The sequence below is a fragment of the Schistocerca americana genome, chromosome 5 (genome assembly GCF_021461395.2).
Source record: "Schistocerca americana isolate TAMUIC-IGC-003095 chromosome 5, iqSchAmer2.1, whole genome shotgun sequence".
In the NCBI taxonomy this organism is placed as follows: domain Eukaryota; kingdom Metazoa; phylum Arthropoda; class Insecta; order Orthoptera; family Acrididae; genus Schistocerca; species Schistocerca americana.
The window spans coordinates 190703360-190728967 of NC_060123.1; positions in this window are offsets into that span (position 1 = coordinate 190703360).

Consider the following 25608-nt stretch of genomic DNA (forward strand, 5'->3'; position numbering starts at 1 on the left):
TCATTCAGCATTGCCAAATGGTTTTCAGAAACCTACAAATATATGTTTGCCTTTCTTGAAGCTATGGCCCAATACACTGAAGAGCCAAAGAAACTGGTACCTCTGACTAACATCGTGTAGGGTCTCCGAGACCACTAATATCTGAACTAGTGTTGGAGGGAACTGGCACCATGGATCCTGCAGTGCTGTTCACAAGTACGGGGCACTTGAGATCTCTCCCAAACAGGACGTTGCAAGGCATCCAAGATATGCTCAATAAAGTTCATGTCTAGGGAGTTCGGTGCCCAGCGGAAGTATTTAAACTCAGATGAGCCACTCTGTAGCAATTCTGGACGTGTGGGATCTTACATTGTCCTGCTGAAATTGCCCAAGTCCGTCGGAATGCACTATGCACACGAATTGTCGCGGGTGATCAGACAGGATGATTACGTACGTTCCACCTGTCAGAGTCGTATCTAGATGTATCAGGGACGCCACATCACTCCAACTGCACACGCACCACACCATAACAGAGCCTCCGCCGTACCCCTGCTGACAGCAGGGTCCATGGTTTCATGAGGTTGTCTCCATACCCGTTCCCGTCCACCCGCTCGATTCGATTTGAAACGAGACTCGTCCGACCAGGTAACATGATTCCAGTCATCAACAGTCGAAAATCGGTGCTGACTGGCCCAGGTGAGGCGTAAAGCTTTGTGTCGTGCTGCCGTCAAGGGCACACAAGTGGGCCTTCGGCCCCGAAAGCCCATGTCGATGATGTTTCGTTGAATGGTTATTACGTGGACAGTTGCTGATGGCCCAGGATTGAAATCTGCAGCAATTTGCGGAAGGGTTTCACTTCTGTCACGCTGAATGATTCTCTTCAGTCATCGTTGGTCCCGTTCTTGCAGGATCTTTTTCCGGCCGCAGCGATGTCGGACATTTGATGTTCTATCGGATTCCTGATATTCACGGTACCCTCATAAAATGGGCGTACGTCAAAACACCCACTTCCTCGCTACCTCGGAGATACTGGGCCCATGCACGTGCGCCGACTATAACACACTTAAATTTTGATAACTTGCTCATTGTATCAGCAGTAACCGTGCTAACAACTGCGCCAGACGCTTGTTGTCTTATATAGGCGTTGCCGACGGCTGCACCGTATTTTACCTGTTTACATGACTCCTTATCCTGTTCTCAAAGCTTCACACAATTTTAAACTGCCTGCCCCAGTGTGAAAGATTCATATCTTTTTCTTGTTCACTATATGCGCTTCGAATTAAAGATACAAGTAGTGTTCAAGTGAAAGGGTACGAAACATCATAACAGCCAACCTGGTTGAATTTTGCATATGCCGCTTTGGGATTACGTAGTGAGACGTGCATACAATGGAAGGACGCTTTGCACCTGCCCCTAAAAAATTCAAAGATAACCTCTCAGCAGGCGTGGTGTAGCTCGCCGTCTTTTCTACGTACGAGGTAAGATACTCACCAGTTTCCTTGAGCATGGATAAGCCATTACCAGTGAGGTGTTCTGTCAGACTCTCCTCAGTTTACTCTTACCCGTCAAGAGAAAATGGCTTGGGCTGCTCACGATGGGAGTGATTCTGCCCCATGATAACGCGCAACCACAAGTCTCTAAGCTCACGTATAGGTGTTGTGGCCAAGTTCAAGTGGTAGCAATTTGAGCATCTACCCTGCAGCCCACATATGCCGACCTGCGACTTTCATGTGTTTGGTCCGCTAAAGCGATGTGTCAAAGGGAAGCGCTTCAGCTCTGACGACTAACTTAGGGCGGCAGGCTGGATGACTGGTTCTGCTACAGCCAAAGGACTCCTGAGAACAGGGAATCTCAGGCTGGTGAAACAGTGGAATAATAGTGCTCTGGTCTCTGGTGATTACTTTTGAATAACGACTTCAATTGTTCCCACAGTACTGAATCGTACCTTTCTTTTGAACATCCCAGATATTTAAAGTAAAAAAGAAAAAAAATGCTCCTTGTTCGTATTATAACATTCTTCCAGTTACCCGTCACGCATATTACGTTGTTGCATAAACGATCAAACATTTATTTCACTTAATTATTGTGAAAATTGTAGGCAAAGTGACTGAAGCCTACCATATGGGAATACATCTGAATCTACGTCTACATCTACGTTACGCTCCGCAACCCACCAAATGCTGTGTCGCGTAGGGTACTTTCTGTACCACTATCTAAACCCTCCAACCATATTCCACTCACGTAGGAAGCATAATTTTCTGTAAGCCTCTGTATTGGCTCTAATTTCTCGAATTTTCTCCTCGTGGTCAATGCGCGAGATGTATGTGGGGGAAGTAATACCTTGTCCGACTGTTCCAGAAAAGTGCTGTCCCGAAATTTCGATAGTAACTCTCTCCGTGATGCACAACGTCTCTCTTGTAACGTCTGCCAGTAGAGTTTGTTTAGCGCCTTCATTGGCTCCTGTCTATCTGCTCTATCAGTCCTACCTGATAGGGATCCCAGATAGATGAACAATACCCAATAGGGCGAACAAGCGCCTTATAAGACACTTCTTTCGTGGATGAGTTACATTTCCTTAAGATTCTTACGCTGAATCTGACACTGGTGTCAGCTTTCGCCATTTCGCCACCATCTGATTCATGTGGTCATTCCACTTAAGGTCGCTCTGGATCGTTACGCCTAGATATTTTACGGCAGACCCTGTCTCCAGCTGTTTGTCATCAATTGTGTAGCTGTGCAGTGCCGGATTTCATTTTCTATGTATGCGCACTATGTTACATTTATTTACGTTCAGCTTCAACCGCCAGAGCCTCCACCATTCGTCAGTTCTCTGCAGGTCGTTCTGCAAATTCTTACTAAAAATGGTTCAAATGGCTCTGAGCACTATGGGACTTAACATCTGAGGTCATCAGTCCCCTAGAACTTAGAACTACTTAAACCTAAGGACATCACACACATCTATGCCCGAGGCAGGATTCGAATCTGCGACCATAGTGGTGGCGCGGTTCCAGACTGAAGAGCCTAGAACCGCTCGGCTGGCGCAAATTCTTACTATCTTCTGGCATTCCTACTTTGGTATAGACAACTGCATCATCTGCGAATAGCCGTAAAGAGCATTCGACCCTTTCTTCTAGATCGTTTATATACTCGTATATTGTAAACAGCAACGGTCCGATCATACTTCCATATCGTACTCCGGATATTAAATTTGTCGATTTGATTCCGTTAATAGCGACGTGTTTTCTATCAGCAGGAAAGTTTTGAATCCAGTCGCAAGTTTGCGCCAATACTTCGTAAACTCGTGTTTCTTTTTCATTAAACGGCAATGCCGGACGGTGACAAATGCCATACTGAAATCAAAGAACAGGGCATCAACCTGAGCGCCGTTGTCCCCTGCTCTGTGGATGTCATGAAGGAACAAGGTCGATAGCAGGACTGTTATGAACGACATTTCTGATTTGCTCGTCGCTAACTTTTTCTGTGCACTCTGCGACCAACTATGCTACTGAAGCAATGAAGTGTATTTCATGATCTCCTCCATTATTTTTTAAGGAGAATGCTATGTTTGGTTCCGTAGCTGATAAACACGTGGAAACAATTCAACAGATTACATACCTTACTTCCTTGCTGTTTTCGCTGCTAGTTTCTGGATAGTAACCCCGTTCTCAAGGGCTTAAATCGAGGGAGGGAGACTACGAATAAAATGAACGTCGTTGCAATGTGAAACTATTAAAGTTGTGGAAAAATTTGACCCACTGAAGCGAATCGCTAGTTTAGGTAGTTGCTCAAAGTATGAAAACGGCAGAAAGGAAAAATACTGGGGATGAGTTTGTTGTTTCTGAGACGTAATCGCAATATTTCTTCATTTGCTTACGGCATCTCTGACAAAATTATGCGATAGGAAAGTGTGATAATTATTTTTTCTTTATTGTATTTCAATTCCTCATCGGGGCAGGCTGGCAGCAGCATATGCACTGCTCTTCAGCCGGAACGAGTGTTTTAATCTAAAAGGATTTATAGCTATTACTATATATTTTCGCCTGCAAGAACCCTTACAGTCACCGTAAACAGACATTTCTCGTTACTAAATGCCTAACAAAATCTACTTTTGCGTCTAGATTTCAGCCAGTTCCTTGAAGAAAAGCGAGTAATATTCTAGAGTTGGCGTTGGTTGTCTGCACTCGAAGTGACCGAGGTAACAGCGATTCCAGCGGCGGGGATAGTCAAGAAAGCAGCCAGTAATATCGACCAATGGGAGAGCTCGAAACTCAGTCGAAGGAATCCATGATGGCGGATGTCACGTGATCCATATAAGGAGACGCACTGCAGCAGCGCGCACGTCAGTCACCACTCGTCTTTGGGATTTATTACTGCTTCTCTGTAGCGCGTTTGAAGGTACTGTTACACTTCGTTTTATTAGCTGTAACCTCTCAGCGAACTACTTCGTATTTACAAGGCTGAAGTGTTTGAGTATAGTTGAAGCTTATTAGGAAAATAATCGTGAATGGCATTACCGGAAATCCATTAGGAATCGAAAATGTATTGTATTTTCACCGAGGTGGGTTTTAATGTATTGTGATAATAAGTTTTATTACTTATATCGACTCAGATACATATTTAATATTTTCGAACTTCCATTTACTGTACTGAAAATACGCGAATCTCGCCAGTGGTTGGTAAGAAAATAATAGCGGATTGAATCATCGAAAGTCAGTAAGGAGTCGATGTTTTATTACTTCGTCTCTGAAGAGCATTTTAAGGGACTGTAATAATTAGATTCATCAGCTATATCCTCTCAGCGAACTATTTCAAATTTACAGAGTTGCAGTTATTGAAAATCCACTCAGCGAACTGTTTCGAATTTACAGTGTTTCAGTTACTGAAAATCCCCTCAACGAACTATTCCAAATTTACAGTGTTTCAGTTGTTGAAAATACTTTAATATCGCCAATAGTTGGTAGATAAGATAATAACGAATGGAATTATCGAAAGTCAATAAGGAGCCGATGTTTTACTAGCTCTTCTCTAAAGAGCTTTTTAATGTACCGTAATAATCAATTTTATTATTTGTATCCTCTCAACGAATTTTTCCATATTTGTCAGTTATCGAAAATACTTGATTCTCACCAAAGTGCTGTCGTGGTCGTCAGTCGAGACACTGGTTTGGTGCAGCTCTCTATGCTATTGTATCCTATGCAGACCTCTTCATCTCAGAGTAACCAAGGCAGTCTACACACTTCTGATCCTGCTTACTGTATTCACCTCTCGGTCTCACTCTACGATTATTACCCTCCATGCTTCCGTTTCAGTACTAAATTAGTGATCCCTTGATGCCTCATAAAATGTCCTACCAACAGAACTCTTCTTCTAGGCAAGTTGTGCCACAAATTTCTCTTCTCCCTAATCCTCTTCAGAGCTTCCTCATTAGTTACGTGATCTGCCCATCTAACCTTCAACATTCTTTTGTAGCATCACATTTCAAAAACTTATATTCGCTTTTTGTCTAACTTGTTGGTCTTTCGTGTGTCACTTTCATACGTGGCTATACTCCATACAAATACTTTGAAAAAACAGTTCCTGACATTTAAATCTATATTCGATGTTAACAAATTTCTCTTCTTCAGAAACGCTTTCCTTGCCATCGCCAATCTACATTTCATGTTCGCTCTACTTTGATCATCACCAGTTATTTTGCTACCCAAATAGCAAAGCTCATCTACTACTTTAAGTGTCTCATTTTCTAGTCTAATTCCCTCAGCATCACCTGATTTAATTCGACTACATTCCATTATCCTCGTTTGCTTTTGTTTATATTGATCTTATATCCTCCTTTCAAGATACTGTCCACTACATTCAGCTGGTCGTCCAAGTCTTTTGCTGTCTCTGATAGAAGTACATTGCCTCCGAGAAACCTAGCGTTCTTATTTCTCCCTGGATTTGAATTCCTACTCCTAATTTTTCTTTTGTATTCTTTACTCACCAATAGTTCGTAATAAAATAATGGTGATTTTAATTATCAAAAGTCAGAAAGGATTCGATGCAGATAGAGTAAACACGATATTTCGTTCTTTCAGGAAGTAGGCGAGTGGCACAGTAGTCGTGGATTACAAATAGAACGTCGCACTCGGTGCCTGGCTGAGTCGCTTCGGTGTCAGAGGTGGGCGCACAGTGTATTGCGGATCGGCATAGACAGCTTACCTGACTCAGAGTTCTTCAGTTTCGCCGTGCAGACACCTGTTGCTCGCAGCGCTGGGCAGCTGGGCGCTAGGTAAGTAGTGAAGGCATCGCTGCTCCACGTCGCCGCGGATAGGGGTAAGTCCCCCTGTCTTGGATCAGTCTGGTGCACGTTATAAAACCGTGCGGGAGGGAGAAATCGCGGCCTTAGCGCCAGTGCGACGCGAGGTAAGTTTTCTATAGTAAGTCGTTGTACACTAGAAAAACATGTGTTCTGAATTGCGAAAAATCGTATTTTTTCCTTTAGGTGTATGGTTTACAAAGATTAATGACTGAAAATTCTTTGATCTTCGTCTTGAAAAACTGTAAGAGATCTTTCAATGAAAACATCCCCAACTCTGGTGTAATAACTGTGAAACACTTCTTTTCCCATATTCTGTTTCACTAACGTGCTATTATGAAACTCCCGAAAACAACCAATAACCAGTCGCCTTATTGTCCCACTTAGTTTTGAGTGTCATGGCCGTATTACAGTTAACAACTCATCACCATTTCCAATGTTTTTACACCATTCTACGAACCTGGTTGGGGGTTTTATGTGTCCAAGTCTTATTTCACTTCGACAAATACATTGTTACACTGGCACAATAGGTATTTAGGTAAGTGTAAAATAACTTCAACTTACTAGTTAATTGTTTCCACAGTGTATGAGCAAGTAAAAAGTTTAGAAATCTTTTCTGGGTGCTCATCCATAAGTGGAATTGAAGTTCTCCAACTGAAGAGGACATATGCTTCGTAACAGTATCCCTAATTACTTTTAGAGTGTGTAAAGAACTCTTAAAATCCTCTCATTTTCTCACTATGGCAACAGATTTCATTCTTTTTCACATAAGTTAACCTCATGCATCTGATGATGCTTGATATCAGTCTCCTCCTATGCTGTACCATAACTTGTCAACAACTTCCACATCTTGCATAATTTTAATGTTGTCTTTAGTTGTCGTTTACTTCAACTGAGATGGTACTTCGTTAATGGTTTGTAAAAACAGGTAGCATCATTATCTGCTCTATCTTACACTGTTTCAATTCATACTTCATTCATGATCAACCTCATATTTTCTTCCTATGACCTATGCAATCACACTAATATATGTACAATGCACAAAGTAATAGTTAGAATCGTATGTACATAAGATTAATTGATTGATCAATATGACAATGCACAGCCTAAATCACTGGTCCTGCCAACATAAGATTTAGACAAAACGTTATTTGTGTTATATAGACGCCCACTAGGAAAGGTATTTCAGAATTTAATCTAAGCACTGTAATATTCGATACATAAAGTAATTTTTATTAAAATTAGACTTCTCGTAGATCTGGTGGAGATTCGCAATAGTTTGCTGACTTAACACTCAGCCTAAACCACTGACCTCAGAAATGTGGGATTTGATAGACTTCTTTAGTAATTCTTATAGGCTCCCCCTGGGAGAGCATTTTGTAAAATCCAACCTCTAAAACTCTGAAATGGTGTTAATGTAGTTCTGGTGGATGTGATGTGTTACACGCTAATGATCAATGCCCAGACTAAATTAATGGACCTAGACACATGACATTTGGAGGAATATTCTGTGTGTGATTTATGTGCCATCGTATAAAGTATTTTTCTTGAATTGAACACATAAGGGGGTTACTGGGCTTTAAAGGTTTTGTTGATGTTTCAGTGCTCAGATTCAACTATTACTTCTAAAAACGTGAAATGTAGTTGAGATAAGTCATTAAAGTAGGTGCCTACTAAATATGGATTTCGTAAAATACAACACCTGGTAATGTTAGTTGAACATGTAATGTACGTTAAAATTTTTGTTCCACCTCTCACACTGTGGAAAACTGATCGACATTTGGGTTGTGTTGTGGTCCCTTTCATTTTATTAATTCCAGAGTAAGAGTCGTAAATAACTGATAGTAACAGAAAACGAAAATGCATAGACAGGATCTGGAGATGTTAAGAGCACTCAACAACAAAAGTACTCAGCAAATGGTTATCTGAAATTCTTTAGTGTTTGAACATGTTCTTCTTATATGAGTATACAAGTAGACATTCTTTTTGCTCATTCTGTTTCTGATGCAAAAACCAATTTTACTTTAGTAAACAATTTCCAAAAAAGAGACAACATGCATGACCCCTCACTTAAATTGTATTGTGCTGCCTGGGAGTGGAGCTGGTCAACTATATTTCTCTAAAAAGTGTTACAAAGATAACAGTAAACTATTTTTAATCCTTTTGAGTTCTTTTAACTCGAGATTAAGTTAATGTTACTTCACAGATCGAAAAATTGTAGCAGTGTGACAATGAGTAAATATTATTCGAGTTTCTAGGAATAATACATCACATTCATGTGATTCACTCAAAATTTTTTATATTATTGGCTGACAGATGCTTTTTTAAATTAGTGTCTGCCAGTTTCGGCCATTCTTTTACATGTCACAGTGTATAGGTATTCTATAGTAAAAAAAATAATAGAAGTTTATCCTTCCTTGAATTATGTACAATACACATAACATTGAATCCTTCCAATGGAATTCTCTGCTTTCATATACAAGAAAATGTCAATGTAATCTAATTGATCCAAAAATATTTTATTGTTATTAATATTCGTATATTTTTGTTGGAAAAATGCTGAAAATACTTTTTGTATTTTTAGTCGCTCTTCTTACTATCTTCTCTATTGAATAAAACCCCAAGTTTTTCACTGACAGTAGCAAAATTAAATTTGCTCTAACAAGCACACTTTTATTAATTTTTTTCTAGTAGCTCAGTACTAGTACCTTCAGGAATGAAGAGCTCTTTTACTGTCAAATTGCTTGGGAGATATAAAGCCAAACCAAGGCTCTCAAGTGAATCTGAGCTTGCATTTAATCTTAATGAGTATTTGTATTCTGGTTAACGTTTTACAATTGGAAATTCATAACCTCTCTCGTTTTTGCCTGATATTTTACTTTCAGTACTTGTTTAATATTTTACATTCACTACTTGATGTTACATGAGACATCCATGTCATGTGTATCTATTCGTTTCTTGGAGTCCTTAGCTCACAGTCATTTCACTGTGAAGTTTTAACAAAAATGGGACAGAGATTGAGTTTCATTTCTATCTGTCAATATTTACCTTGTTTTATAAATATTTCCCATTATCATCCGAAAAATTTCTATCTTTCAGTTGGTGCCCTACTATATTGTGTGCTCTTATTTTCTGTAGTGAATTGTTTTCACTCTTTACAAACCTAACAGTAACTGATAATAACTTCAGTGGTGACCATTGAAGCATGTCAGCTCTATGTATTTAGGGGTAACACTAATAAGTTGTAAAAATGAGTTCAACATATTAAATCAGTTATATGGAGGACCAATGGAACACTCAAATTTCTGGGAAACGTTCTGGGAAAAGGCAGTGAATGTGTAAAGCACCAGGTGCTAGCGAGACTAATCTACAGTGATCGTTCAGCGTTTGGAGAATGACAGTGGGCATTTAATGAATTTAGAGGCATTCTACACAATCACAGCAAGGTCAGAATAGCCCACACTAAAGAATAACAGAGATGTCCAGAGAATTAATTATGTGAAAGTGAAGTAACATCATTAGCATTGGGGTAGATTTAGAGAACTGATATTCAAGGGAAAGTGTGTGACCACTGTGCTGCCACTATTGGAACCTAATGCAGGGATGAAGCTTGTACATTGGCAAATAGAGATTGATTTTTTCCTTCACTTAAAATGTGAAATGAACTGGACAGAATTTCACTAATACTGAATCTAATTAATCCTCCACCAAACACTGTCCATATTTTTGGGGAACATATATGTATATGTGAATGTAAACACAGAAATAGATGCAAGCTTTTTTGTCAAGAATAGTTTCAATTATTAATTCTTGCACGCCTTAATGTCGTGGTGGAATAAGCTTAGTTTTTAAGCACCCTATTTTATTTCTGTTTGTGAAGAACTTATTCAAGAGAGATTCTTGCTGTGATCTGCTGTACATAGTTGCTCTCTGCAGATTTACATCCTGCTCTGCTCCCATTCTACACATCTTTTCCACAGACAGGGATGAAACCTTAAGGTTATCCAACAAAATCGTTACACTGGACTACCAGAGCAGGGATAACTTTAATAAGTGTTTCTATTCTGGCTGCCCATACAAAATTTTAGTCTTCTAGTTTGCTTTTATTACATAATAATTGCAGCAACACTTACTCTCATTTGTTAACTGGACACAAATATGTGGAAGTACCATTTGACATGGCTACATTAACATATGCACATTATACACTTTAGTAAGCTGTTGTATTACAAAGTTTTCTTCATTTTATTCTCTACTTTGTGAAGCTATTTCACACATGTTATGTTGGCGCTACAACTAACAACTGTGATGTTACATTTATCTATGGTATGTAAATATTCCTCTTGACACATGGCAGATATTTTGATTTGTATTTGTATGCTTTTTACAACTCTACACACAACTTTACCAGTTTTATTACATTTATGTGTCATGCAGTGTTCACCTGTAGTTAATGTTAGTTCTGATTTTGGTCTCAAGTCAAATATTACCTTATAATAAGGGAACTAATTGAAAACTCTGTTTAAAACATGAGGATTTTAACCATACAGTGTGAGTACTTTCAGCAATCAGCTGTATACACGAAAAACAGCATTAATAATTAAGTACAAACAGCTCTGTCCATCACCGTGCATAAACTGAACCTACATTTATGAAGTAAGAACAGATATAAAACTAAAACCAACATTTCTTATCAAGGAATAAAACTGCACATTCAATGGCCCAAGGAGACGAAAGAGATCATCAATCCAAACTTATTTAAAAAGTCAGTTAAAAATACTCTTTAAGCCATATATTCTAAACAGTGAAGTATTACCTAGGTAAATTATAGCAGGAGTTTGATAAAAATATATCACAAATAATAATAACGAAAATAGAACCTCTATCATTTCACATAAAGCTATCACATTATTTTCTTTTCATGTTCTTTTCTTTCCTGGAAAACCTACCATCTAAAGCAATTCCTTATCCTTTTAATATTGCTCGTTATGAAGGAATGCTGGCTCAGTTTTTTAGGCTGTAAAAAAATATAGTATTGCGGTACACAAAACTAAAACCCAACATTGTTGCTACAGTCCTGAAGTCAGCTGATAGTATGTGCAGTCTCGTATTTTGTAATATAGTATGTGTAATGTGTGCAACAACTTGAGGTGCAAAATCAGTGAACAGGATAGCACAAGCATTTACATTATTAAATAACTTCTTTACAAAATATTGTGTACACTAAAGATAAACCGAAGAAGGTGGTACTGCTTTAAACCCACTGATCTTGTTTTATGGAGGGTCGAATTTCCGTCTTCATCTGGCCATACTGACTTAAGTTTTCAATAGTTTCCTTCAGGGAGATGGCAGGATGATTTCTGCTTTAAAACCACTGCCGACATCCAGTCCCTTGCCAACCGAGACCTATATGTACCTGTGTACATGAGTTTATTGTTCATAAATTACAGTAACAAGACATGTCCAACATTCTTGTAAAGATGTTCTTTGGATGATTAGAACTACTACTAATGCTACTACTAATAACATAGCACGCGATTTTTGCATATTGAGAGAATTGTGGTTACATGTTTCTTCCACTGTTGGCTGAGATCTAAATCCCTAAGAATCAAAGCTATTAGTCTTAATCCATATTAGCTATGTTTCAGACAGTTACTGCTTAACTGTTTATCTCCCTAGTACTAGACCTCCTCTGTTTGCCATCATGGTATATCCATTCACACAGACAACTTTATTCACTTTGTATGTTTTGTTCAATGTGGCTTAACTGAATAAAATTGGGGAACGCATTGTGAAAAGTTACTAGAAGAACCAGTGTTCTAACTAGCAAATTTTATACCTGTACATTAAGTAAAAAATGCTGAACTGGATTAAAATTCAGAACTGATGGTGAACTGCTGTTCCCTCAAGTTAAGTTGATTGAAAGATCAAACGAAAGTAAGAGTGTATTATCTTCAATATAAATATCCCTAATAAAGTACTAGGGTAGAAACAGTATTTAGGTGCAGCTGATCTTACTGTACATACAAATTATCTTCAGCTAACAAGCTCATACGTCTGTATGTGTCAATTAAATTTTACATCAGAATGACGTCAATATAAGATGACCATTTATTCTCACCTTCTTTAATCTTTGAAACTGATAATACTCTATTGTTCTTTGTCATATAATGTGAGAGACTTGAGGCAACATATGTAGACATTTTAAGATGCATAAAATCTAACTGACAAATGTCTAGCTGCATTCCTGTCCAGCTGGCATTTTCTGGCATATTTTCACTGTTTCCAAACATCACTTCAATTTTGGTCATCCCTAGAGACACAGTGACTGTTTTGTTGAGACCCAAGATTGTTTGTCTTTTATGTGTTACTCATAGAAATGCTCTTGAAGGTTTCTAAGGTTTCTAACCACATATTCTTTATGCTGGTACCACATATTGTTTCAGTATGTCTAGTTGAGCTGGTTACATTTGTTTTTAATGAGATGTGGGTAGCATGTATAACTTCCACTTTTTGTTATTAATCTAACTTGGAACTGTACTTCCATACTCGTTTGTTACAAATATAGGGAAGACATGTTACATCTGTGAAGATTTGCGATACATTCTTTACCAATGTCACAACAATCTATGTGATTTATGTGAAGAATGTCTGAGTGTGCAGTTTGGTAAGTACTACTGTAATTATAAAGAAATGTTTCCAGAATCACCAGATGAAACTATCACCTGTAAGTACATCATTTAATTCAACTTTATCAACCTTAAACAGTTTAAGTTATGAGTAGCTATTGGCAAATTTTCTATTTCTATGTTTTCAGTGCCTACACGATGTATCTTGTGGCAGAAATTTTTACAAGTTTTCTCAGTTATTAAAACAAAAGCTATATCAAATATTTTGACTTCCATATTGTGTCTTTCGTTGCAGTGTTTGAGCGCTTTAACTGTGTTGCGGTTGCACAATGAACAATTGAAAAAGTAATTACGCAGAGATTGCAGTTAACTAAATAACTGCACCATTTGTTCACTAAAATCTTTTTTAATCTTCTATGTGCAAACAAGTGTCCTCACTTCTCTCTATTTGATATGCACCAAGAGGTAATCTCTCTGACAACTGAAAGTACACAGAAGGATTGGCATGCTGCTATAAAAGAATTGCAATTCTTTATTATATGCACTAACTTCGTTCTTAACTCTATGTTTACTTAGAGCAGTTTTTATGAATGTGGAAATTATTTTAATTTAAGGTACAGATACGAAAGGTCAGATTTGTAGTATATTAACCAAGTAATGTTTGTTCCACTGAAGACTGAAATAATCATCGCCTTCAATCATGACTGAACAGTGGGAAGTGGGCTTTGCATGACTTCGTGCTGATGTGGTGATTGCTGACATAAGATTACTGTTAGTAGTGTGTCATATAATAATGTTTAAATTAGCAACAGTATTAACACGGTTCTCTGATACTCTATTAAAATTATTTCAAACATTTGTACAGACTCTGTGAAGAATATTTTGTAAAATTTTTTTTTTTGCGCCAATATCGCATGTAAAAATTTAGATATGCGCCTACAGTATGCCACATTTGTCTTTTCAGAAACAATTCCACAGAGTCATGACAGTTAAAAATCTTAGTTTCATTTACATTTACACCGAAACTAAAGATCAAAAGTAACAAGACGTATTTCATGAGCAGGTTCGTATCTTCAAGTAAAACATGCAACAGTGTATTTAAAGTATTTAATACTTTAACACCAAACGAAAAAGTAAAAGCGTCAGACTCAGCACGCATTGTCTTATTTTTCATTCAGTCAGTGGTGCCAGTGAGATACGAAAAAAACCAGGACTGCCAGCCCTGACGATTTTACTGTTTTTTTCGTTTTTAAAGCAACAACTTTTTTAAAACATTTTTGTATGTTTTACCAGAAGATCTCAAAATGCATCCTGTGACTTTCGACCATATCAAGAATTTTGTGTGATTGAGACAAATATTAAATTTCACTCTTTTGTTTATGGCTGAGCATGAGTGTACAGGAGAATGATTTCTTTCCACTGATTTTTGGTATCAGTTGCCTGATGTGTGGGAGGGTATGAGTGGTTGGGCGTATTGGTGCATGATTTTGTTTGTTTGTGTGTGTGTGTGTGTGTGTGAGAGAGAGAGAGAGAGAGAGAGAGAGAGAGACAGAGAGAGGGAGAGAGAGAGAGGGAGAAAGAGAGAGGGAGAAAGAGAGAGATAGTACTGACGTTATTTTAGCACAAGTCATGCTAGACAGGAGTCAAGTTTACAGATTCTCCCCCTTTAGCTGCAGATGAGAGACTGCTCTTAAAATGTTTGATTTGTGATCTTATCACGAATTTTATGTGAATGAGACCAATTTCATACATTATTGTGTTAGACAACGTTGGTCTCTTTATAATACTTTTTAGTATCTGTGTAGACGAAGTCATAGATAGTCAAGTAAGATGGAAACAAATTTCTAGTGCGATATAATGCTCTCTCCGCATTGTAACTGAAGTAGTATCTTACATGCAGACGATGTTGTTATTGTAGAAGGGACAGAACATAGTTCACGAAGGGGGCTATATATCCTAAGAAATATAGCAGAAGAATATGGACTTACGATGTGTCCACATAAATGAAATGTAATGGCATTTCTGGGAAATACATGATAAGACCAAAATTAAGATAAACGCCAAAAAACCGAACCGGAATCGATCTTTAACTGTCTTGAATGAGAAACATCCTCAACAATATACTGTGACAAATAAACATAACTTCGCAGGTTTAAATACATATGTGGAACAATTTATGGAACTCTGAAAAATAAAACCAGAAAAGAAACGATACTGAAGCTCTATAAGACAATGGCACTTATGGTAATATCGTATAGAAGGGAGACTGGCGTACACTCAAAGAAAGACAGAAGGAAAATGACGTCAGATGAGATTAAATTTCTCAGGGAAGTCTAGGACTGCACCCTGATGGACAAAAAGAGCAGCAGATTTTCGATTTGGAAAGCAAAATTTAAAAAAAAGAAAATATGAAGCCAACTGATGCAACCAATTAAATAGAATTCAGCAAGATCTTCTGCCAAGAACCGCCATCAACTACAAGAGCAACGTACAATGAAGTGTCGGACACGCGAGGACAAGATGTTTCCCGGAACATGCTATGCAGCCTGCTCCATGAAGTGAAGATGATGGTGACGACTATTAAGCATATGTCTGAGTCTATACGAGGTGCGGCTAGAAAAAAACCGGACTGATGCTGGAAAAAACATTTATTTACAATTATTTACAATTTCATGTTATCTGCTTCAATGTACTCTCCTCCTCGGTCTCTACACCGCTCCATACGAATTTTCCAGTGTTCATAGCAATGCTGCAGATCATTTTCGGTAAGTCCATACATTACTTCCGTCGCTTTTTCTTTTACTGCTTGAACAGTCTCAAATCTAGTTCCTTTCAAAGCTGAGTTGACTTTAGGGAAAAGAAAAATGTCACAGGGGGCCAAATCAGGTGAGTAGGGTGGATGATCTAATATGGGAATGTTGTGTTTTGCCAAAAACGTCTTCACTGACAACGCACTGTGAGCTGGGGCATTGTCTTGGTGAAGGATCCATGACTTTTTTCTCCACAAATCGTTCCGTTTTCTCCGTACTCGCTCACGTAGGGTAGCCAGGACGCTAACGTAGTAATGATGATTTACTGTTTGTCCCTCTGGTACCCAATCAATGTGCACAATCCCTTTGATGTCAAAAAAAACAATCATCATTGCCTTGAATTTCGATTTTGACATTCGTGCTTTTTTTTGTCGTGGAGAACGAGGAGTTTTCCAATGCATCGATTGGCGTTTAGTTTCGGGATCGTAAGTAAAAAACCACGATTCATCGCAAGTAATAACATTTTGTAAGAAGGTGGGATCACTTTCAATGTTTTCCAGGATGTCAGAACAAATCATTCTTCGGCGTTCCTTCTGTTCAATTGTGAGACACTTTGGAACCATTTTTGAACACACTTTGTTCATGTTGAAACTTTCATGAAGAATCTGCCTAACACTTTCCTTGTCAACTCCTGTTAACTCAGACACTGCTCTGATTGTTAAACGGCGATCTTGTCGAACAAGTTTACCGATTTTTTCAATGTTTGCATCAGTTTTTGCTGACAATGGTCTGCCAGTGCGAGTGTCATCACAGGTGTCTTCGCGGCCATCTTTAAATCGTTTAAACCACTCAAACACTTGTGTTCGCGATAAACAATCATCGCCGTACACTTGTTGTAACATTACAAACGTTTCACTTGCAGATTTTCCTAGTTTGAAACAAAATTTCATGTTAACACGCTGTTCTTTCTGTACACTCAACATTTTCCGACGCACAGACAAAACGTCAACTACTTAAAACAGACGCCACGGGCAGACTGAGTGCAGGAGGCAGATGAAACTCGAGCAGTAGGCGGAGCGAGAGTCACGTGACAGGCCACGCGACTTTCAGCCTTATTGCATTCGTTTTATTGTTTCACCAGTACTAGTCCGGTTTTTTTCTAGCCACACCTCGTATATGGTGGGGGTTAAGTTTTTTTCACTGGTCTCTGGTGTCTGTGACTAGGTGTGTATCTGTGTGTGTGTGTGTGTGTGTGTGTGTGTGTGTGTGTGTGTGTGTGAATTCTGACCAGTAAAGTCACCGAAAGTTAAGTTACTTAGGGGTTAAGTTAACCGATTTTCCCCTGGTTTGTGTGTGTGTGTGTGTGTGTGTGTGTGTGTGTGTGTGTAGGGGACAGGGCGAGCTTTTATGTCTGTTGCTTAACATGTAAGAGTGCCTGGATCATGTGTGTTGTGGAGATAATTTCAGCCGCCCTTAATAAAGGGGACCACTGTTGTACGCAGCCGCCTCTAACCGAAGAAACGGGCGCTACCTAGTGGATTTGAGGTAATTCCTCCATTTTATCCGCCATCAGTATGCATGGTCATCTCTTGCCTTCAAACAATTGATTCTCTTCACCTGTAACCCTTACAAGAAACCTTTCAAAGGTACTGGCTGCCGGGCTTTCTGGACCAAGCTTTACCACCCACCCTTTACACCAGCTCCAGACGCGTGGCATCTGGTTACTCAATTTTGGGCACATCATTAAAATTGCGGGCATAAAAGCATAGAGAACTCCATCTAGAAACACACATTGACTTCGTCACCTTCAAAAAAAGCATTTGATAAAGTTGACAGAAGCAAATTATTACAGATTCTGGCAAGTTGATCAAGTTCCGCATACCGATCATATACACGGTGATTCTCATCAATGTTTAAAAACATCCAAAGAGATGTAGATTACGCTGAGACAAGAAATTTAATAGAGGAGACTTGGGGCCACAAATGTCAGGAAGTACCCCAAAAGGGGAAGACAAATATTGAACACGTGACGTCACCAGGTGATGTGCCTCGCCACAAGTGCAGCACGGGCTTTGCCGACCGTACCCTCGCTGGTAGGGGTCAGTGCTACACGTCGCTCCACTAGACTACTCGGTTTTCATTGTTGCATTATTCGATGCGATACGGTAGTGCTCGCAGTAGTGGTACTACAAGACAACGATGAACCGGGTTATACTTACGAAAACAGGAAACAGAGTAGCATAACGGAGCAATGTGTAGCACAGCCTCCTACCAGCGAAGTAAGTTTGACAAGCCCAACTTTTGCACGTGCGGCGAGATGCGTCTTCTGGTGAAGCCACATGTTCGGCATTTGTCATCCACTTCTGGGTTATTTGCCGACATTTGCTAACCCTTGTCACTTATTTTAAATTACTTATCTCAGCTTGATCTACGTCTCTTCGCGGCTTTTTAAACTTTACTAGGAATCACTAAAACCAAACTCCGCACAAACTGGCCATGAAGGCCAAACGGTACCGACCGGCCGCAGTGTCATCCTCAGCCCACAGGCGTCACTGGATGTGGATATGAAGGAGCATGTGGTCAGCACACCGCTGTCCCGGCCGTTGATAAGACTCTCCCTGTATACAAAGTTTGGAGAACAAATTTAATCATTGTCAAGAAAGAGGACGAATTATCTGAATGGGACAGAAATCATGCACGAATAAGACGTGAATGCGGCCTTTCAACCCTCTTCTTTATTATTTGAGTCAATAACTTCATCCAAGTGTGGAGATAAATACCACGCGGCCTCTTTCAAATCCACAGTTACACGAGACTTTATTTTATGCAAATTATGTAGCTCTTGTAGCATCTTCAGAGGATGACGTGCAGTGTTTTGTAAACAATTTACGTATTATATCCGTGAAATACAGCGTGGATATTAACAACAAAAAAAAACAAAAAAATTGGCCTTCTGTGCAATGTACCCAGTACAAAGCAAGACTGACAAATAAAATTCGAGAAAGAGTGAACACATTTACGTTTTTGGGCTTTAAACTATCCCTTGTGGAAGAAACAGACTTGGCAATAAGAGACACCAGGTATAAAGAAACGATGGAAGCCGTTAATAATGTAGAGAAACTTTCCCTAGCCCGGATCACCCGTAATACGCCTTTTTAATGCCTTAGCACGACCTGTGCTGTGCCATGGCAGTGAAGCCTGTGACAGTAAATGCAAAAGACACTCCTGGAAATTGAAATAAGAACACCGTGAATTCATTGTCCCAGGAAGGGGAAACTTTATTGACACATTCCTGGGGTCAGATACATCACATGATCACACTGACAGAACCACAGGCACATAGACACAGGCAACAGAGCATGCACAATGTCGGCACTAGTACAGTGTATATCCACCTTTCGCAGCAATGCAGGCTGCTATTCTCCCATGGAGACGATCGTAGAGATGCTGGATGTAGTCCTGTGGAACGGCTTGCCATGCCATTTCCACTTGGCGCCTCAGTTGGACCAGCGTTCGTGCTGGACGTGCAGACCGCGTGAGACGACGCTTCATCCAGTCCCAAACATGCTCAATGGGGGACAGATCCGGAGATCTTGCTGGCCAGGGTAGTTGACTTACACCTTCTAGAGCACGTTGGGTGGCACGGGATACATGCGGACGTGCATTGTCCTGTTGGAACAGCAAGTTCCCTTGCCGGTCTAGGAATGGTAGAACGATGGGTTCGATGACGGTTTGGATGTACCGTGCACTATTCAGTGTCCCCTCGACGATCACCAGTGGTGTACGGCCAGTGTAGGAGATCGCTCCCCACACCATGATGCCGGGTGTTGGCCCTGTGTGCCTCGGTCGTATGCAGTCCTGATTGTGGCGCTCACCTGCACGGCGCCAAACACGCATACGACCATCATTGGCACCAAGGCAGAAGCGACTCTCATCGCTGAAGACGACACGTCTCCATTCGTCCCTCCATTCACGCCTGTCGCGACACCACTGGAGGCGGGCTGCACGATGTTGGGGCGTGAGCGGAAGACGGCCTAACGGTGTGCGGGACCGTAGCCCAGCTTCATGGAGACGGTTGCGAATGGTCCTCGCCGATACCCCAGGAGCAACAGTGTCCCTAATTTGCTGGGAAGTGCCGGTGCGGTCCCCTACCGCACTGCGTAGGATCCTACGGTCTTTGCGTGCATCCGTGCGTCGCTGCGGTCCGGTCCCAGGTCGATGGGCACGTGCACCTTCCGCCGACCACTGGCGACAACATCGATGTACTGTGGAGACCTCACGCCCCACGTGTTGAGCAATTCGGCGGTACGTCCACCCGGCCTCCCGCATGCCCACTATACGCCCTCGCTCAAAGTCCGTCAACTGCACATACGGTTCACGTCCACGCTGTCGCGGCATGCTACCAGTGTTAAAGACTGCGATGGAGCTCCGTATGCCACGGCAAACTGGCTGACACTGACGGCGGCGGTGCACAAATGCTGCGCAGCTAGCGCCATTCGACGGCCAACACCGCGGTTCCTGGTGTGTCCGCTGTGCCGTGCGTGTGATCATTGCTTGTACAGCCCTCTCGCAGTGTCCGGAGCAAGTATGGTGGGTCTGACACACCGGTGTCAATGTGTTCTTTTTTCCATTTCCAGGAGTGTATATGAAAAGAGTAACTGGCTGTGAAATGAAATTCTTGGGACTAATAGCGGATTACACCAAATTGGATCCCAAAAGGGAATGAACGTGTTCCGAAGGAATCCATGATACATTATATTACAAATATGCACCTCTCGTCCATTTTTATAGTAACGTATTTTACATAAAAGCTCACTTAATAAATGCCAATGTGTACTTGTTCAATAAATTCAAGATAACTTCACTACGTAAGTACTAGCTCAGTGAAGATATCTTGTCTGCTCACGTAAGCCAACTGCACAGGAAATGCTGGAGATGTGCAGTGACTCAGCAAAATGCAAAGCGAGCAGCGTTCTCTGTGGAGGAAGTTGCCTTTCCCGGGACAATGCTGCAACTGCCGCACAGTTTACAAAACGTTTTGTTCAGTTTCAGTTACTAAGTTAATATAAAAAATAGGAAGCATGAAATTGATGAAATCAACGCATTAACGTGAACAAACGTGTTTTGTAAGGAAAAAAAGTGTGGTGAAGACTCTAAATGTAATATGGTTTTTATAAAAATCACAGCCTGTTCCCCAACTTCGAAAGGTACAAATGTTGGTTATTTTTGTTGATATTCAACTAGTGTTTTCACAGTCGTTCTGTTCCAGATATCGTTACACACTACATTATGAGGCTGTAAATATTTTTCTGTAAATATTTCCAAGCTTTATCACATAACTCGTTGGTTAGCGTGGATTTAATCATTTGAGTATGAGGCAGAATCGAAAATGTGACCCCCATAATCAAACAAGGTGACGATTATTCAACTATATGAAAAAAGTGTGTTAGTTACAAACTACGGCGTGCATACACTTCATTCAACATGTAAACGTCACTACAGATATCAGATTTAGGTTATGACGTGTTCGATATGCCTGCCATCATTGACGATGATGTGGTGCAGACGAATAGCGAAATTCTGCATGACTCGCTGAAGTGTCGGAACGTCAACACTGTCGATGACCTCGTGAGTGGCTGTTTTCAGTTAAGCAATGGTTTTGGGATTATTGACGTATACCTTCTCTTTAATATAGCCCCACATAAAGGAGTCGCCTGTGTTCATTTCCGGAGAATACGGCGGCCAATCGATGCCCATGAAGTGGCCTCTGGGTCTCCCAGATCCAGAATGCGGTCCCCAGAGTGCTCCTCTTGGACGTAAAACACTCTCCTGCCTCGATGGTGTCGAGCTCCGTCCTGCATGAGCCACATCTTGTCGAAATCAGAGTCACTTTGAGCAATGGGGATGAAATCGTTATCCAAAGCCTTCACGTACCGTTCGGGAGTCACCGTGCCATCAATATCGTACCGATTATTCCGTGACTGGGCTTCGCCGATAACCCATAATACGAATTCCCATCATGCCCCGCGCCCAACCGTATAGTTTGAACGTGCTAACGCAGACCGTTCAGACGATATTATGTCGTATAGTTCAATAACTGTCACCCTTTATTAATTACGCAAAAGATGTAATTTACACACACACTAACGTAAAAAAATCGCAACAGCAAAAAGTAATGTAGAGTAATTAAATTTCGCGAATACATTCGTCTAGGTAGCATGTTTAAGCGATTAACACAGATCACAGGTTAACGCATGCGTGAGATAAGCCAATAAATGTGAACATTGTAACGGCCAGAACGTTTAATGCAAGCATGAAATCGTGCACGCATTGTGTTGTCCAGCTATTGCGTGTCAGTTTGTGCCTGGTGTTCCCTGTCTGTTGCACTTAGTGGTTCAGTGCAGGGGCTGTTAACGCTGTTTGTGGCTGGCGCTGGAGTTGTCGTCCAATGATGTCGACAGAAGGCAGATCTGGTGATCGAGTAGGCCAAGACAACATGTCGACATTCTATAGAACATGATCGGCTACAGCAGCAGCAGCACATGGACGAGCGTTATTCTGTTGGAAGTCAACCCCTGGAATGCTGTTCATGAAAGGCAGCACATTACGTGGGGTAAACAAGAGAGTGCTTGTATAGCAGACCATAACTCCAAGTGTGGGTCCAGTACTTCTAGGCTGCAAATATGCTGGTTGCACGCACTCGTCTCTTTCTAACCAACATACGGTCATCACTGGTTTTCGTCAGAAAACGCAACAGACCTTCACTCTGCCCTCCAATGAGCTCTCGCCCGACATCGTCGAAGTAGCAAACGGAGGTGGTTTGGGGTCAGTGGAATGCACAGTGCAGGGCGTCTGGTTCGGAGCTGTCCTTGAAATAACCGATTTGTAACATTTCGTTGTGTCATTGTGGTGGCAACTGCTGCTCATAATGCTACTGCGGTTGGAGTACGTCGTGCTGGAACGATACGCCGAATACGATGGACTTCCCTCTAGGTAGCGCCACGTGGCCATCCAGAGGCAGGTCTTCTTGCTATCATGTATTCTCGTGACCTCCGCTGCCAGCAGTCACGCACAGTGTCTACACTCCAGCCAATTTTTTCTGCGGTATCGCAGAGGAAACATCCAGCTTCTCGTAACCCTGTTACACGACCTCGCTCAAATGAAGTGAGGTGTTGATTTTTGCCACCTTAAAGGTATTCTTGACTATCATCACTTCACCACGTCCAATCTCAAAGGAAACGAACGCTCACGACCGCTATAGCGTGTATATAAAGCAAAGCGGATTTGCATCCTCATAGTATCGCTATTAGTGCCGCTCTCGTGCGACCGGAGCGAAATTTGAATATGCGTCATCTTTCAGATGTAGAAACACGCCTACCAACTTTCGTTTACTTGACACAGCTCCTTCTTGAAGTTGCGTTGCGATTTTTTTCCAGTAAGCTCGTCATTTAGGCTGGATTTAATCATATGAGAATGAAATTTTAGATGGTTGGAACAAAAAGGTAGCCTCCATAATCTTATTAATTAAGTAAAAGGTATGATTTCCATACATAATTGAATTTGTTACTGTTAAGATACCAAAGTGATCTATCTTAAAAATTATAATTTGATAATTTTCAATCATGTGAGGTTTAGTAAGTTTGATGTACCTCTTATCGCTCTACCGAGCGCGGTTGGCAAGCACTCAGCACTTATGAGGCAAATTGAGTAATTACTGGATTGAGAAGTAGCGACTCCAGTCACGAAAATTGACAACTTCCGAGAGAGTGGTGTGTTGACCGCACGACCCTCCATATCGGCATCCAGTGACGCCTGTAGGATCAGGATGACACGGTGGTCGGTCAGTACCGTTGTATCGTCACCCATGTCAGTACGGAGTTTAGTTTAGAGCAACTGTTATCAGAGAATTGCGAGGCAAGACTTTTTTTTCTAAGTCACCGAGTCACATAAGAATTGGCAATTCAGAAATTTGCCCCTTCTTGGATAAATTTCTGCTATCGCTGTAACGGCACATCCTCCACTAGCATTACTTTTCCCCAACAGTAGTTGTCGATACCAGTATTATTTTTAGAATTTTTGACTGGTGAATATTATCTCAGTTGCTTTTCTAAAAAGTTTCATATAATTTTATAAACAGTAATTATATTTCAAGCTAAAATTTATAAAAAGGAATTACTTTATAAAATATTTTAGTTTCGATGTTATAATCTATAAGTCATCATCATTTGGGACAGTTTCCAGCCTTTGGATCGATCTGTTTGGAACATAAGCCTCTCCATCGTCTTCGGTTTTGCCACCATCTCTCTGTCTTCACCTTGGTCCAGTTTCCTCTTTCCTTCTGGACCCATTTCTCCACTCCTATAATCCATCTGTCTCTCTGTTTTGCCCTTGGTCTCTTTCCTTCCAGTTTAGATTAGATTAGACTAGATTTACTTTCATTCCAATTGATCCGTAGTGAGAAGGTCCTCCAGGATGTGGAACATGTCAGAAAAACAACAATACATGACAAATATTTAAACTAAAACAAATAAGCTAATGTACCATTCCACAGGTCCCAAGTGGAATGATCGTCATTTTTTAATGAACACTAAGAGTCATTTTACAAATACTATTGCACTGAATTTAAAATAAAAAAGTTTTATATTTATTTATAAGGTAAGAAACATGTAATACAACTACTGTAATACTTATTTACAATGAACACATTACTGCACTGAAATGGTGCAGAAGTTAGATTATACTTACACACACACACACACACACACACACACACACACACACACAAATTTTCAGTGAACACAATACTGCACTGAAATTGTGCAGAAGTTATGTTGTACTTATATACAAATCAGTTGGTTTTCCTCAGAAATTCATCAATGGAGTAGAAGGAGTTGGCCACCAATAAATCCTTTAGGCTTCTCTTAAACTGAATTTCATTGGTTGTTAAGCTTTTTATGGCTGCTGGCAAGTTATTGAAAATGTGTGTTCCTGAATAATGCACACCTTTTTGTACAAGACTAAGTGACTTTAAATCCTTGTGAAGATTATTCTTATTTCTAGTATTGATTCCATGAATTGAGCTGTTGGTTTGAAAAAGTGATATATTTTTAATGACAAATTTCATTAAGGAATAAATATATTGGGAAGCTGTAGTTAGTATCCCTAGTACCCTAAACAGGATTCTGCAGGATGTTCTTGAGTTCACACCACATATAATTCTTACTGCACGTTTTTGTGCCCGGAAAACTTTAGCTTGGCTTGATGAATTACCCCAGAAAATAATCCCATATGACATTATGGAATGAAAGTAAGCATAGTATGCCAGCTTTTTCATTTTTATATCCCCTATGTCTGACAAAATTCGCATTGCAAACAGAGATTTGTTAAGACGCTTCAGCAGTTCTGTGGTGTGCTCCTCCCAGTTGAATTTATTATCAAGCTGTAATCCCAAGAATTTAACACCGTCCACTTCTTCTATCTTCTTGTCATCATATGTTAGACATATACTCTTGGGACACCCCTTACAAGTTCTGAACTGCATGTAGTGTGTTTTTTCAAAGTTTAGTGACAAAGAATTGGCTAGGAACCAGTGATTAATGTCTACAAATATTTTATTGGCTGATCTTTCTAAGACTACACTTGATTTGCTATTTATTGCAATGTTTGTATCATCAGCAAACAAAACAAACTTGGCATCTGGTAATGTTACTGATGAAAGGTCATTGATATACACAAGAAAAAGTAAGGGCCCCAAAATGGAACCTTGTGGGACCCCACATGTAATTAGTTCCCAGTTGGATGATGCCTGATAGCTTGATACATGTCTCTTTCCTAATAACACCCTTTGTTTCCTGCCAGAGATATAAGATTTGAACCATTTTGCAGCATTTCCTGTTACACTATAATATTCTAGTTTACTTAAAAGGATATTGTGATTTACACAGTCAAATGCCTT